Raw genomic sequence first — 13,440 nt, 5'->3', positions numbered from 1 at the left:
CATGTCGCTTATTCAATATTTTGCTCTATCTTTCCAAGGTTTTCTGTGTTTTTATCAAGCGTTCTGATTTTATTCAGAATATTTTATTGTGTATTTGGCAAAAAAATGCACACTTTTGTAACAGTCAGTTGCAATTTGTTTACCCATTCCTTAAAAATTTAAAGGCAGATGTTCATTCTCATTTACTTAATTCTGTGAGACTTTGTGTATCTAACCAAAGGGTCTTTTAAAATTATGGAAATACTGGAATGTATTTATTTTATTCATGGCAGTTAGGTCACAGGCCAGACACCACAGCTCCAGAGCACCCGAGTACAGTTGGCAGCTGTTTCACAGCACAGAGTGCTCTCCCTCCTCTCCTGCATTGCATATACCACACACATAGACAGCCTGCAAAATCAACCGGGCTGACTTTTCAGCTTGAATTTTGTGCAGTACAATGGTACATCATGAATATGTAATTACCAGTATTCAACAGATGAATGCAATCACTGAAGAGCTCTCTCTGTTTCAGCATACCTTCCATTGGAGCGAGTGAGATGAAACAATTTGCTCTGGGTTTCCATGCCTCTCCATATGAACTGAGCAAACACCCTGTGGTGACAGCAGCTGCTGCTCTCTGCTGTAATGGATATAGGCTTGGAAACATTGCTGGAGACAGGACTACATCTGTGGTCTCTGGAATTTCCAGATCTTCAAACACTCATTCCCTTGCTCTACCAACAGCCTGTTATGAGTCTTGAAAAACTGTTGTGTTGTCCTCCAAGAGCAGATCGCCTTTACATTTGCACTGTGGCTGTGCTCACAATGAGGCCCTGTATCAGTTCCACTATACTTACAAGTGTTGAAGTGAGAACTGGATTTCAGCAACCACGTCCCCTAAAAAATGCACTCATCTGTGTTTTATGAAAAATTGCTGAGGAGATGATACACCCACGTGTTATAGTGAAAAGTTACATCTCAGACACAGGGTAGCTCCATCATGATGTTATTAGAGACGCAGGGCAACACACACCCACTGGCCCTAGAGCTATCTCCCTGGCTTCTGTCTCAGGCATTTTCTCAGACGTGGTTCCACTGTTTTGGAACACCTCCATCACTGGTCCTGTTATACAGTAACTTTATCTTTCATTTTCATCTGGTAACTGTGACTGGAATACACAAATCAATCACACGGAATCAAGAAGATTTTCGCAGGACAGAAGGTTTCTCTGAGAGAGCCAAGGCCGAAAGCCCAAGGCGGAGAACAAGGCAGAGAGCCTCTGCCTGTTTATTTCTTACTTTTTATACATTTGTGGGTCTGGCTGAAGATTGGCTTCTGGAGTTTCCACCTCTCAGCCAACTAGATTGGCTTCTGGAGTTTCCACCTCTCAGCCAACTGGCCAGACCAGCCGTCAGTTACAATTGTTTTCAGGTTAGAAATATGCAAAAAAAAAGACAGAGAATGAAAAACAAAGGATTTGTTTATGTTACATCTGTGAGAAAAAGGTAGAAACTGCTCCTAATATTGTACAGTAGCTAAAAGATCTGACTCCATTTTTATGAACAATCAAAAGGCTTTAAAAAACTCAGAAAAACCAGGGTGACAGGTAACCTTGGTTTCCTTGATGACAAGTTTATCTTTCAAATTCCTCTACAATAAACAGTCTTCTGTGTAAGCTTCCAGGCCTTGCCAAATCTTTAGTTTCCTTTGGAAGACTCCCACGACACAAATAATGCTGAATGAGGAGCAGTGAAGTATGCGTTTACGAAGGATATTGTAAAAAATTGCAGCTTGGGTAAACATTCCAGAACAAGGGAAACAATGTGTATGTATCTGTGAAGCTGAATCTCTTTTTAAAAATTATTTATTATTTATTATTTGTATTTTCAGTTGGTCACTTCACATACATTTCTCACAAATAAGATTCCATTTCAAGTGTTAGCCGGCTTCACCAAAATAGTGTGGCTGAAAGATCCCAGAAAAAAAAAATTATGTGGCTGCAAGATCCCAGAAACTGTTTTTGACAGTGTTAGTGAGCCCCCCAGCAGCACAAAACAGGCCTTAACTTCAAACTTGTTTACTAATTTGGTCATTGGAAGCAAAACACATTTTTTTCACTGCCTTTGGAAAAGGGATTCATAAAGACATGGTTTAAAAAGCAGTATAATCATTTACAAAAATAACTCTTAAGTGTAAAAACAGGGCTGTAGGGAAGAAAGGCAAAGGACACCAGAGGGGGGGGGAGGGGGGGGAAGTTTAAAGACAGACAGATATTTGAAAATTTTAGTTTGTCTTCACTTGACCAAAAGTACAGCATGAATCAACAATGCAAACTGCCTCAGCCATATTCTTACTGTATCTGCTGCAGTAAAGCACCTTAGCCTTTCATCCATGTGGGCTGCTGTTAACATAATAATTTCTGGCTCAGTTATTTAATGATGTGAAATACATACATTTCTTTATCAACTCATTTTGCAAAATATTCTGCCTAATTAATCTCTCTCCAACACCACCTATTACTTTCTCTGTTTTTAAACACAAGTTTTCACAGCAAATGTTACAAGAGGATGACAAGGGCAATTATCACTAGAACAAAGCAGAACAAAGCTATGGTAATGAGAGGAACTGCAGTTCATTCACCGAGGTTTTGGCAGTGATGAAAGGAGTAAACTAAGCCTACCTTTATTTTATAGATAACAAAGCAATTACAGCATGTAAAGTAATACAGAGAAAATAATAATTTACTGGAAATCTGTACAGAAGGCTCTGAAAAATACAAAGGAAAGCAAGGAAAGCACACTCGTATAAAAATAATTCACTACATCAAAATTATTATGAATAGGTGACATATAAGAAGTGTTGGGATGCATAGCAAATAAAACCCCTTTTACAACAAGAAATACTGTTCATTGTGGGAAAACAAAACAAACCCCCAAAACAAAACAAAAGAGAAAAAAACCAAAACATAATGTGAAAAAAAATACAAAAAATCACAGGAAGAAACAGAAGTGCTTTATTAGATCCTGCAAAGGGGTAGCATATTTTGTTATTGTAAAGTTTATCCACAGAAAGCAAAATATTGTTTGAGTAGGGGAAATGCCATGATGCAGGGGCAGCCCATATGTGAGCAGCCCAACTGTGAGGAAAAGACACATTTAGAATGGTGCACTTTAGCAGGTTGGTGAAGATCATCGTAAATTAAATGGGTACCATTGTAGCCGTTTTTCTGCAGCTGGCACTCAGGGTCTGTCCGAAAAGTGAATTAAAATTTCTTCTTTCTTCCTGCTCCACAGGTCTTTCTAATGAAGCTCAGGATTGGAAAACTTAGCAGTGTATGAGCTGGAAGGCTCAGAGTTTCTACGTTGTCCTTCCTGCAAACTGGCCACCTATAGGCACCTCCACCAGATGTAAATGATGGCAATAAAAATTGGTTACACTTTCACATCGTGTCATCTTGTCTTCTGATTCCAGCAATTCGGCCTATCTTAGGAACAGCAATCCAATAAGCGAAAGCCTTAGCTAGGAAAGAGGTTCTGCACTAGAAATTCAGTCAAAATAATCTGAAAGTCATGAAACATCACAGTAAAATCTAACATTACCTAAGCTCATGTTTTGGCAGCACGGCATGGCTTAAAAGCAAATTAAGAACATGCAAAAAGAAATCTAAGGCTTAAAAATGATGAGTACCCTGCCTCAGACTCATGTAGTGAGGAACCAAGATTGCCGCAGGTCCTTCTGGTGTAGTCAATCTACTGCCCTGCTCTGCAACCACTTCAAGTACATTTGCTGCCACCTCTCTTGGATTTTCAACATCATTTTATTGCCTTCTGGGTTAGAATTTCCCATCATTGCCTACAAGGAATTTCCTATGAATTCAAAGCAGGTCAGTGGTACCTTTTAGGGAAGACAGGTGCCACAGATGTGTATCTTCCTTATCTCCCTGGCACACCATTCAGCACAAGCTTCTACAGCCTGGAAAGCAGCATTAACCCACGTGCTAGGCTAAGGAGCTGAGGCTTTCAGCGGTACTCAAGCAGATTAGGAGCAGGAGTAAGTGCCAAGCGACCTGGGTTTCCATCCTCTTTCTGAACTTGTTTTATTACAGAGCATAACCTCTATGAGTTTCAATTCTCACACTTGAAAAAGTCAGATAATTACACCTCTGTACCTCACGGGGACTCTTGTGAAGTTTAAATTAATAATGTTTGCCAAGTGCTGTGTAAGTGCAAAGAGTTATTAAGGTCACCCAGCATCAAAAAAGGGACCAGAGTCCAAGGTTTTACGACTCTAGGCCCCATATATAAAACACAAGACTTTCTACTCAAGCAGTTGTATTAAATAAATCCAGGGCTTCAGTTCTTTACCATTTAATACATGAAATGTCTAGACAGTTGTTCATTCCAAGACTGATTTCTACAAAACACATACATTTTTAGAAACTAAAATTGCACTCTTTTGGGCTGCCTAACTACTCACTAAGACATTTTTTGACAGATTACACAAGAATTTTCCTCCAGAAGTCCTGTCCCACAGAAAAATTATTTTTTCTAAGACATTAAAGAAGAATAAACACAACGAAAAAAAAAGGATAATTCTAATAAGTAGATGAGAGATGGAAGCTTATTTTTATTTACAAACCATTTCAGGAATACACCTTTTTTTTTTTGGCGGGGGGGGGCGGTTAAGCTCAAAAACTTATGCTTTTTACTGGGTGGAAAGAAGAATGCAAGATTTTTCTGTGTTTATATTCATGGAAGCACTTGATCTTAGGAAAAAATCCATCTCATTAACAATCTTTAACTTCAAATTATGCCATTATAAAGAGGATTTAAACACAGTATAAATACACCCTTAATAACATCTTGGCCCATTCATTTGGGAGACTCTTGGGGAAACACAAAGCTCAGGACCAATTTTTCGTTCAAACTGGCTCACCACTAAGGGGAGGTACTACACATAGCTTTAGTACTACAAGACAAGATGATGGAATCAGTTGCTGTTTCCATGCTATCTCTTCCAGACACATTCAGTGACAAGTGATTGTTTTCTGGAATATGGTTTAAGAACTGGTAAAATGCTTCTTATTATCCCTTCCAGTCACACTAAGAACAACAGTCTCCAAAACATATTCAGTTCACTCCTTTCCATGCGCTCAGTAGGGTAGATAAATTGTGAGTACACCTCAAAAAAAAATCTCTCATTGACAATGGATAATATTTTAAAACAGTGACTATATAATATTTCTCAATCCCACAGAAATCCAGTAAAATTTGCAGATGTCAGACACATTTGCAAATGTCAGGATAAATTTTCTGCAGAGTAAATTGATTTCATATTTTAGAATTTCTGTTAAAGAAATAGGAAGCATGCCTGGAAGTTTGCAAATGAGATTCCCATCAGAACTTCACCCAAACTATGCAATACACAAACCCAGGCTTTATTCTAACCTCCTTGTCTGGCATGGAACAATACATGATGATGATTTTAAAATAAAAGACAACTCTTTTTGTTTTCTTTCTTTCTCTGCTTGTTTTGTTCTGTGGGTGGACCAGCATGAGGTTTGAGTCGTACTTTCCCCAATTCTCAATGGTATTCCCATTTAAAATTTTAATTTTGAAGGTATAAGCTCTTAAAAATTATAAAAAAGCTGAGATTGACATTAGATGGGATAATGATATTTATTTGGAATTTAAAGTCACAAAAGAAATCACAACAGTAGTGTTAAAGTATATGCAGACTTCTTATAGATAAGACGGAGCATGAAAATTTCTGGCACCACTGTAAGATCTAGATACTAAAACTGAGGTTTACTTTTGCATTTCTTTCATTGCTAAAATTATGAAATGTTAAGGGTTGGAAGGGATCATAAAGATCATATAGTCCCAACCAACCCCCACTATGAAGGGCAGCGATATCTCCTGCTAGAACAAGTTGATTTTAAAGCCTTATCCAGCCTGGCCTCGAATACTGCCAGGGCTGGGACATCCACAGCCTCCTTGGACAACCTGTTCCAGTGCCTCACCATCCTCACAGAGAAGAATTTCTTCTTAATATCTAGCCTCTTTCAATTCCTACTCATTACTCCTTGTCCTATCACTACAGTTCCTGATGAAGAGTTCTTCTCCAGCTTCCCTGCAGATCCCTTTATGTTACTTGGAAGGTTGCTATGAGATCTCCATGTAACCTTCTCTTCCACAGGTTGAACTGCCCCAACTTTCCCAGCCCGGCTCTGTAGAGGATGTGCTCCAGCCCTCTGAGCAATTTTGTGGCCTCCTCTGGACTCATTCCAACAGGTCCATATCCTTCCTGTGCTGGGACCCCTGAGCTGGGTGCTGGGTTCCAGGTTTGGTCTCACCAGAGCAGAGCAGAGGGGCAGAATCTCCTCCCTCCCCTGCTGCCCAGGCTGCTTCATATCCAGCCCAGGATACAATTGGCTTTCTGGGATGTGAGTGCTCATGGCCAGGTCATGGAGTTTTTCACCATCTATCATACCCAGGTCTCTCCCCACAGGGCTGACCTCAATCCCTTCTCCACCTAACCTGTGAGAGTGTCCACGACCCAGGTGTAGTCCATTGTACTTTAATTTAATGAATTTAAAATAATAGCTAATAAATATTTAAATAAAACACTCCATCTGGAAAACAACACTATTACTAATACTATTGGGTCAAATGTTTATTTTAAAGAAAAATACACAGAAATAAGGTTACCCAGGTCCTTGCTCTTTCACTGATGGTTTTATAAATTAATGAGTAACAGCTGTTGGAAAGCTTAAAATAATTTGAAAATGAGAATGTAAAAAATATATGCTTGTTCAATTAAACTGACTGTAATGGAAGGAAAATTTTGCCAGCATTGTATGCAGGCTGTCCTTGCTGATGAAATATAAAGCTGTACTACTTTCTCTGAAGCTGGAAGGTAGGACAATAATTTAAAATGAAACCTTACACCCATCTTTGAAACAAATAGATTTTGTGATGAAGACAGCCGTTTGAATTTTTTTTTTTTTTTTTGGCTTGCTGGAGTAAAGCCATTAGAAGGACTATCTCATATATTTCTGGTTATGAACAATACCATTATTCAAAGTTTAACTTCACATTTGTGTTCACTTTGTAAGTCAGCTTGGAAAGCTCTCAACCACAAAACCCACACAGTCCTCAACCCTTCTAGACCGACAGCATACTAACGTATTTCACATAATGTAGCTTTCCTTTAAGAGGCAGAATGATCTATTTCTGAAGTGGTGAGAGGGGAGAACCATTTAAGATCTATCTGATTAACCAGATACTTTACAGTGAATATTTTTCATCAGCTGCAGAGAAGGACTGAAATTCAAAACTCCTTGTGGTACATTTTTTCTCCTGCAGGTCTCCAATTTCATCCCCAAACAGGTATACTTCAACTCTGCAAGATGAATGTAAATTTTGATAATACCACAGTCAAATAAAAGCTACATGCTTGAAATCAGCTTGGTGAAAATAAAAAAAAAAAAAGAACCACATACAACAATGCCTGACATGTGCTCATTACTCTATTAGTCCCAGGGAGACTATATCTTTAAACAAGGAAGCGTTTCAGCTTCAGTGCATTGTCTAGTTCCTGTCTCCTTCCACATTCCATATATCAACTCTGTAACTATTACTTGAGCTAATCTAAAAGAAATAACCTACCTATTCAGGAGAAGTCTGAACATTTCACATAAGATTACATTTCTTCCTTTCCATGTCAGGAGAGATAAGCAAAATGCAGTACCCTGAGCAAAGAAATTATAATTCAAAGAGAAAGAAAATACTCTTGACATTTTAACAATAACAAGTTATTAATATAATTTACTTCAGTTGAAAGAAAGTAGAATACATTTACAATGCAACTGAATAAAGTTTAAGTGTATTTTGTGTTTTGCTCTGCATTAAATATAAATATCTGTCATATGAAATCCTACACTAGTTGTAAGCACCCTCTTAAAATCTGTGTTTCTATAAGTAAAGAAAGCAATTTAAAATACCATTTTTACAAATGACAAAATCCAAACCATATGGAATAGCTCAAGAAATCTAACATAGCTATTCATAGCAGAGTTCTCCACACACTGGGAACATCACATTCTCTTTAATACAATTGGTGCTATTGAGATACAGTAGCCTTGCAGCATCTCACTTCAGACCAGCTTCCCAAAATAAAGGAATATAAAGCAGACTTGTGTCTTTCTTCTCCTTGCTTATTTCATGTTGTCCCTTCCATACTCCCCTCTATGAATATCATATTTTTATATAAGAAAATATTTAACCAATTTTTTTAAAAAGTGGAGAATTCATTGTAAGAATTTTTAAAGGTATATGCTTTATTACAAAAGTACAAGACAAACCCCAAATATAATTAGTAACAAATCCAATGTCATTCTCTCCCTCTGGTTAATTTATGAGTGCAGTCAGTCTGAAGAAAGCATTGATTTCTGAAGGTAGCATTGGCTTCCCTACATTTGGGATCAAAGACTGAAGCTACCAGGACTGTCCACTTTCACCACTGGCACCTTTGCTCTTTCCTGGGACACTTTCAAGTCAGCATTTGAAACACTTTTTCTTTCCTGTAAAGTTTAAGTCAAGCATTTTCCCCCAAAGGTAAAAATCTCTGACATGTAAGGGAAGTAATGGGCTTTAGGCTGTTTCCCACTACAGTTCCTTTCTTAAATGGACCACCAGCAGTAAGAACAGTTCTGTTCTAAAGCTAGGAAATATGGCTTGTCATCACTAGCAAGCATCTCACTACCTTGAAACAAAACGCAAACAATGAAAAAAAAGAAAAAAAAAAGAAAAAAAAAGAAAAAAAAAAGAAAAAAAAAGCTCTTTGGGGATTTTACACGGTTCAGGATTTGGGGATACAACACCACCACCATCCCACCCCCCGTAGGATGCATACCCCAGCCAAGGACCAAACTCCACTTTCTACTATTTGCTTTACAATGCTTAGAAATATGTACAATATGTACGCAGATACCAGCTGCTGAATATATGACCTTTGTTCCCTATACCTAATCAGCTGCTAACAAATGAGTGAGTGTAACAGAATAAAGGGTATTTGTCAGGAACATTTCTGGTTTTCTAACAAGCTTTCCTTCAAAAGCTCAAAAGGTAAAGTGTTGCTGAGTGTCATTTGTTTTCATATTGTATTTCATTTTTATATTGGGTTTTATAATGGTTTGTTCTGTACACCCCTGTTCTCCTGGAAAATGTTATATCCCGAGGTTTGTCCCTGCCCCCTTTCCCTATCAATCCTCCCACACTGCTCCCAGTCCCCTCCTACGGGCCCTGTCTGTCATTTGGCTGTTCCTCCCAGGTTCTGGAGAGTTTGGGTAAAAACATCGAATGATAGGGCAAGAGCCAGAGGAGGTTCATCCCTTTATGTCCCCATTGGTTTCTTTGAATGTCCCTCCAACCCTGTTCCACTCCCACCTTATCCCTCACTGGGTGTTGGTTTGTCCCCTCCTTTAGCCCCTTCCCTGTATGTAAGCCCGGAACACAAGACCAGGCGATGAGCTGGTCTGAGCGGTTTTCTGAGGCAGAAGTCCAGACGGGATGGAACAAAGACTGGAATAAAGCCCTTGGATTCCCTCTCCCACCAAGTCTGACTCTTTTCCTCTGCCACCGATGCCGTCTCTCTCGTGATTAGGGGAAAAAGCCCCTTCACTGCTCCCTGGGTTTTTGGACCCAGGGGAGTTCTCTTGTCTTGTCACAGTCTCGAGCTAGCCTGGGCAAAACAGAGCCAGGAGCTCTGTAAGAGACAAGCGACAGTAAAGTACTTGGCAGATGTGGTGTGCAGAAAATGCTTTATAGAAGGTAGGAACCTTCAGAGAGTGAGAAGAAAGGACACATGGAAGATATTTATGTGCACAAATGTTCTTCATTTGAAAGGAATTAAGTGGAGAAAGGAAAGGAGGAAGGAAATAGACAACAAGGAATAACACAAAAGGATGCAGAGAGTAGAGAAGAATTAAAACTTTAAAAAAAAAAAAGTAAATGAGAAGTTCAGCTGCAAATCAATGCAGTATAAAATTATACAAAGGTAATTAGAAAAGCATGTTTAGACTGTAAATGGAGCACACAGCTTATTTGAAACCATGGTTTTCACATTAGAAAGGCCATTCCAGCAACAATAACAGGTACACATTTACTTACTCTACTGCTACAAGAAAACATATATTTACAATGTGGTGAGGGTTATATTTGAGGCAAGGAATGCAGCCAGATCTTACAAAGGACATAGGTATCTTGTGTGATGCAGCTTTAAGCAAAGTAGAAACTTGTAACACTGATGATATTTGCAAGGTTTTAGATGTCACTAGCTCTGTTCAGGAAACATCTGCAGAAACCAGCTGCACATGGACAATGCCAAAGAGTAAAGAGAAAACAAGCCAGTAAATTTTTCTTTTTAAATCTATGATGACAAGCTCAAAAAGGCTGCTGAACAGCCACTTTTTTACTGGGGAAACGACACATAAAACTTCTGCAATGAGAGTAAAACAGGATGGCAGAAAGAAGTCTACTAACATGAAAGCAAAGTATGCATATAAGGAAAACAAATCCAGTGAGGAATGCAACTAGTCGATTGAAATAGACACCAACTTAGAGGAATGATCTTGAGCTCCATGTCTGCCTCTGCTGCTTCCTCTCAAGTAAAAAACCAAAGACTGAAAACAAATCCAGCTCGCTTCCCTACCACAGAAGGAAGACAGGCTCCCTGTGAGTACAGCAGCTTTCCTGCATGGATGACACAGGACGAGTTGAGCAGCAGGAAGTTTTCAAGAGAAGGGGGTGTGAAAAAGTCTACTTAGATATTCCTCACTCGTCAGGATGCTTCCATAGGGAATGTCCTCTGTACCTTTTTGACCTCAAAGTTGGTATTAAGCTCTGCATTTGTTAAAAGTCCTGTGACTAAAAAAATGATCAAACACTAACACATGTGAAGCATTTGCAGCTGAGACAGCATATTTTCTTTCACATTTGCCTACAAAGAGAATTTAAATAATATACAGCAACATGGCAGTTTAACTCTTGCCATGAAGATTAAGGGGATGGCCTCAATTTTCTTTCCACTCATCTGGGACTCTGGACTTTGGGCTAGTTAGTTCTGTCACAGTCATGCTGTGAAGTTACCTTCAACTCCATTGAGAGATTTTGGTTGAAAGAAAATATCTTTAGAAATAAAATAGTTCTTTAAAATTAGTAAATAAAGGGCTTTAATTAAAATGCACACCGTTAGTTATTGCAAATGAATAAATAGAGTTCTACCATTCACAAGGTTCACAAGGAACTTTGAGATATAAGAAATTACTTATAAAACTGCTGTAAAATATTTTTTTCTTTGAAGAACAATCTGTAAAAGAATTCCAAAAATCATTTTAGTTACATTTGCTATTCACATAATCTCCCAGTATATGCTTTTCATATATTCAGAAAGTCTTTTCTTCAAGTGCCTCACACTCAATTCAAGAAAAAATTCATTTTGAGGAAAACACAACAGCATTTGAGTCCAAAATCTATTAAAACTAGTGGTTTTTTGAGTGGGAGAAATGAAATGGCAGTCAGTGTGCACAACTGGTGACAGGAAAGACACCCAAGAAAGAAGTTTCTGACTCAGAAAATAGTTAAAAGTGTTACCTGTTTTGCCATCAACTAAACAGGTTAAAAGTTCTAAAGCAAGCCTGATGTACCAAAGCAGGTTTACAAGCACTTCAAATGATACAATTAAAGATAACAATAAAAAAAACAACCCTGGTAACGAGAAAAGAAGAGCTACTACTAACTCCTAAGAGAATTATGAAGAAAAGTAATTGTTTCATAACAATATTGCCATTTTTCTTATATGGAAATAATGGGGGTGACAGAACACAGAAAAAAACCCAATATTTGCCTTTTCATAAACTAAAATTGTATTTAAAATTGCATTTTCCTGCTTAGAACCTCTTCATATTTTATTTAAGGAGTGGAAGGAGATTCAGATGATGGAAACACATCAGGAGTTGGCACTGTCAAAACAACATATTTTCTTAAGAATATATTTATATGAGAACTCTAAAGCTAATATTCAAACTCAGATATATCGAAGTTATATAAAAGAGGACAGCATTTTTGCTACAAGTATTTCAGCTGATCATTTGGTCTTTATCAGCTCACAAATGCTGGATCATGTTAATGGTGTCACAAGAGAAATCCAACCAGCTGGCTGTGTTCCACATAAGGGTTGAATCAGCCTGATCAGATTATAGTAGAGTGGCTCAGACCTGAGCACTGAACAAGAATAAAATCTGTTTCTTATCATAATTCTTTATAAACCATTTGCTGATTTTTTCTGATGAGTTACCTTTAAGGCATGAAAGTGCTAAACCATGAACACTAAAAGCTTGTAATTATTTTAATTTTTTTAATCTCCAAAAACATAAACAATTATATTGAAAGCTTTTCATAAGGCAATAAAGATGTTCACAAGAGTCACTATTAACAAAGACAACACACTCCCACTAGTGACTTTAACACTCCCTAGTGTTTTGTATTATCATCATCAAAGAGAGTGTCTTCTTATTTGCTAGGAGGAAGATTGCATCAGTTCACCCAGAAAGCACTCAACAAAAACATTCTGGGTTCTCCCAGAAAAATTGGGTGAATACTTTATTTTAGGGTGTTCAGACCAGGGGTAGAGTGTGATAACTCAGGCTAGCATGTCATTGCTCACTTCAAACCAGTTAATTGACAGTTGTACCAGGAAAATAATAGCAGCTGGCTGAAAAGGTGAGCTGAAGACATGTCCTCCTGGCAGGAGGAATGAGAGCAGGGAATGAGAGCAGCAAGCCGGTACTTTGCCATGTAATGTTACAGCTAAGCTCCCTGGAGGTGATTAAATTAGGATGGGGTTTGCAAGAGATGCAGTGACACTCCTGAGTACTCACAAAATATATCCTACAAGATCACACTAACTTAAAACAGTCATAGTTAAAGAAAGGAAACAAAACAAAAAGCAGGTAAATCCTGGATATCAAGGAGAATGTGGACCCACAGGTTGTAGTATGTGTGGGATACTAAAATTGGTGGATACAATTGTTGGTACTTTTAGCAAAAGATTTTTTAAACTCTTCAGAGAGTGTAGTTTTGTGTAGGAAAGTAAGTAAATAAGTATGAGAGATGCAGTAATTAAAATTGACTTGTTTTAGAGTATTTTCCCTACTCCTGTAATTTTTCTTTCTCATTTCTTTCACTTCATATCCACTTCCATGTTCCTTGTAAATGCTACAAAATATCCATAATCTGTGAATAGTCCACTAAAACTGGAATAAAATAACAATGGGGCAATGGTTTTGTTGTGTTTTGGTTTGGTTTGGTTTTTTGGTTTTTTTTTGTTGGTTTTGTGTTTTTTTTTTTTTTTTTTTTTAAATACTGAACTTCAGATCAACTGTTTCTATTAGGGAA

This window comes from Hirundo rustica, chromosome Z (genome assembly GCF_015227805.2).
Source record: "Hirundo rustica isolate bHirRus1 chromosome Z, bHirRus1.pri.v3, whole genome shotgun sequence".
Taxonomy (NCBI): domain Eukaryota; kingdom Metazoa; phylum Chordata; class Aves; order Passeriformes; family Hirundinidae; genus Hirundo; species Hirundo rustica.
This window is presented reverse-complemented; position numbering follows the sequence as displayed.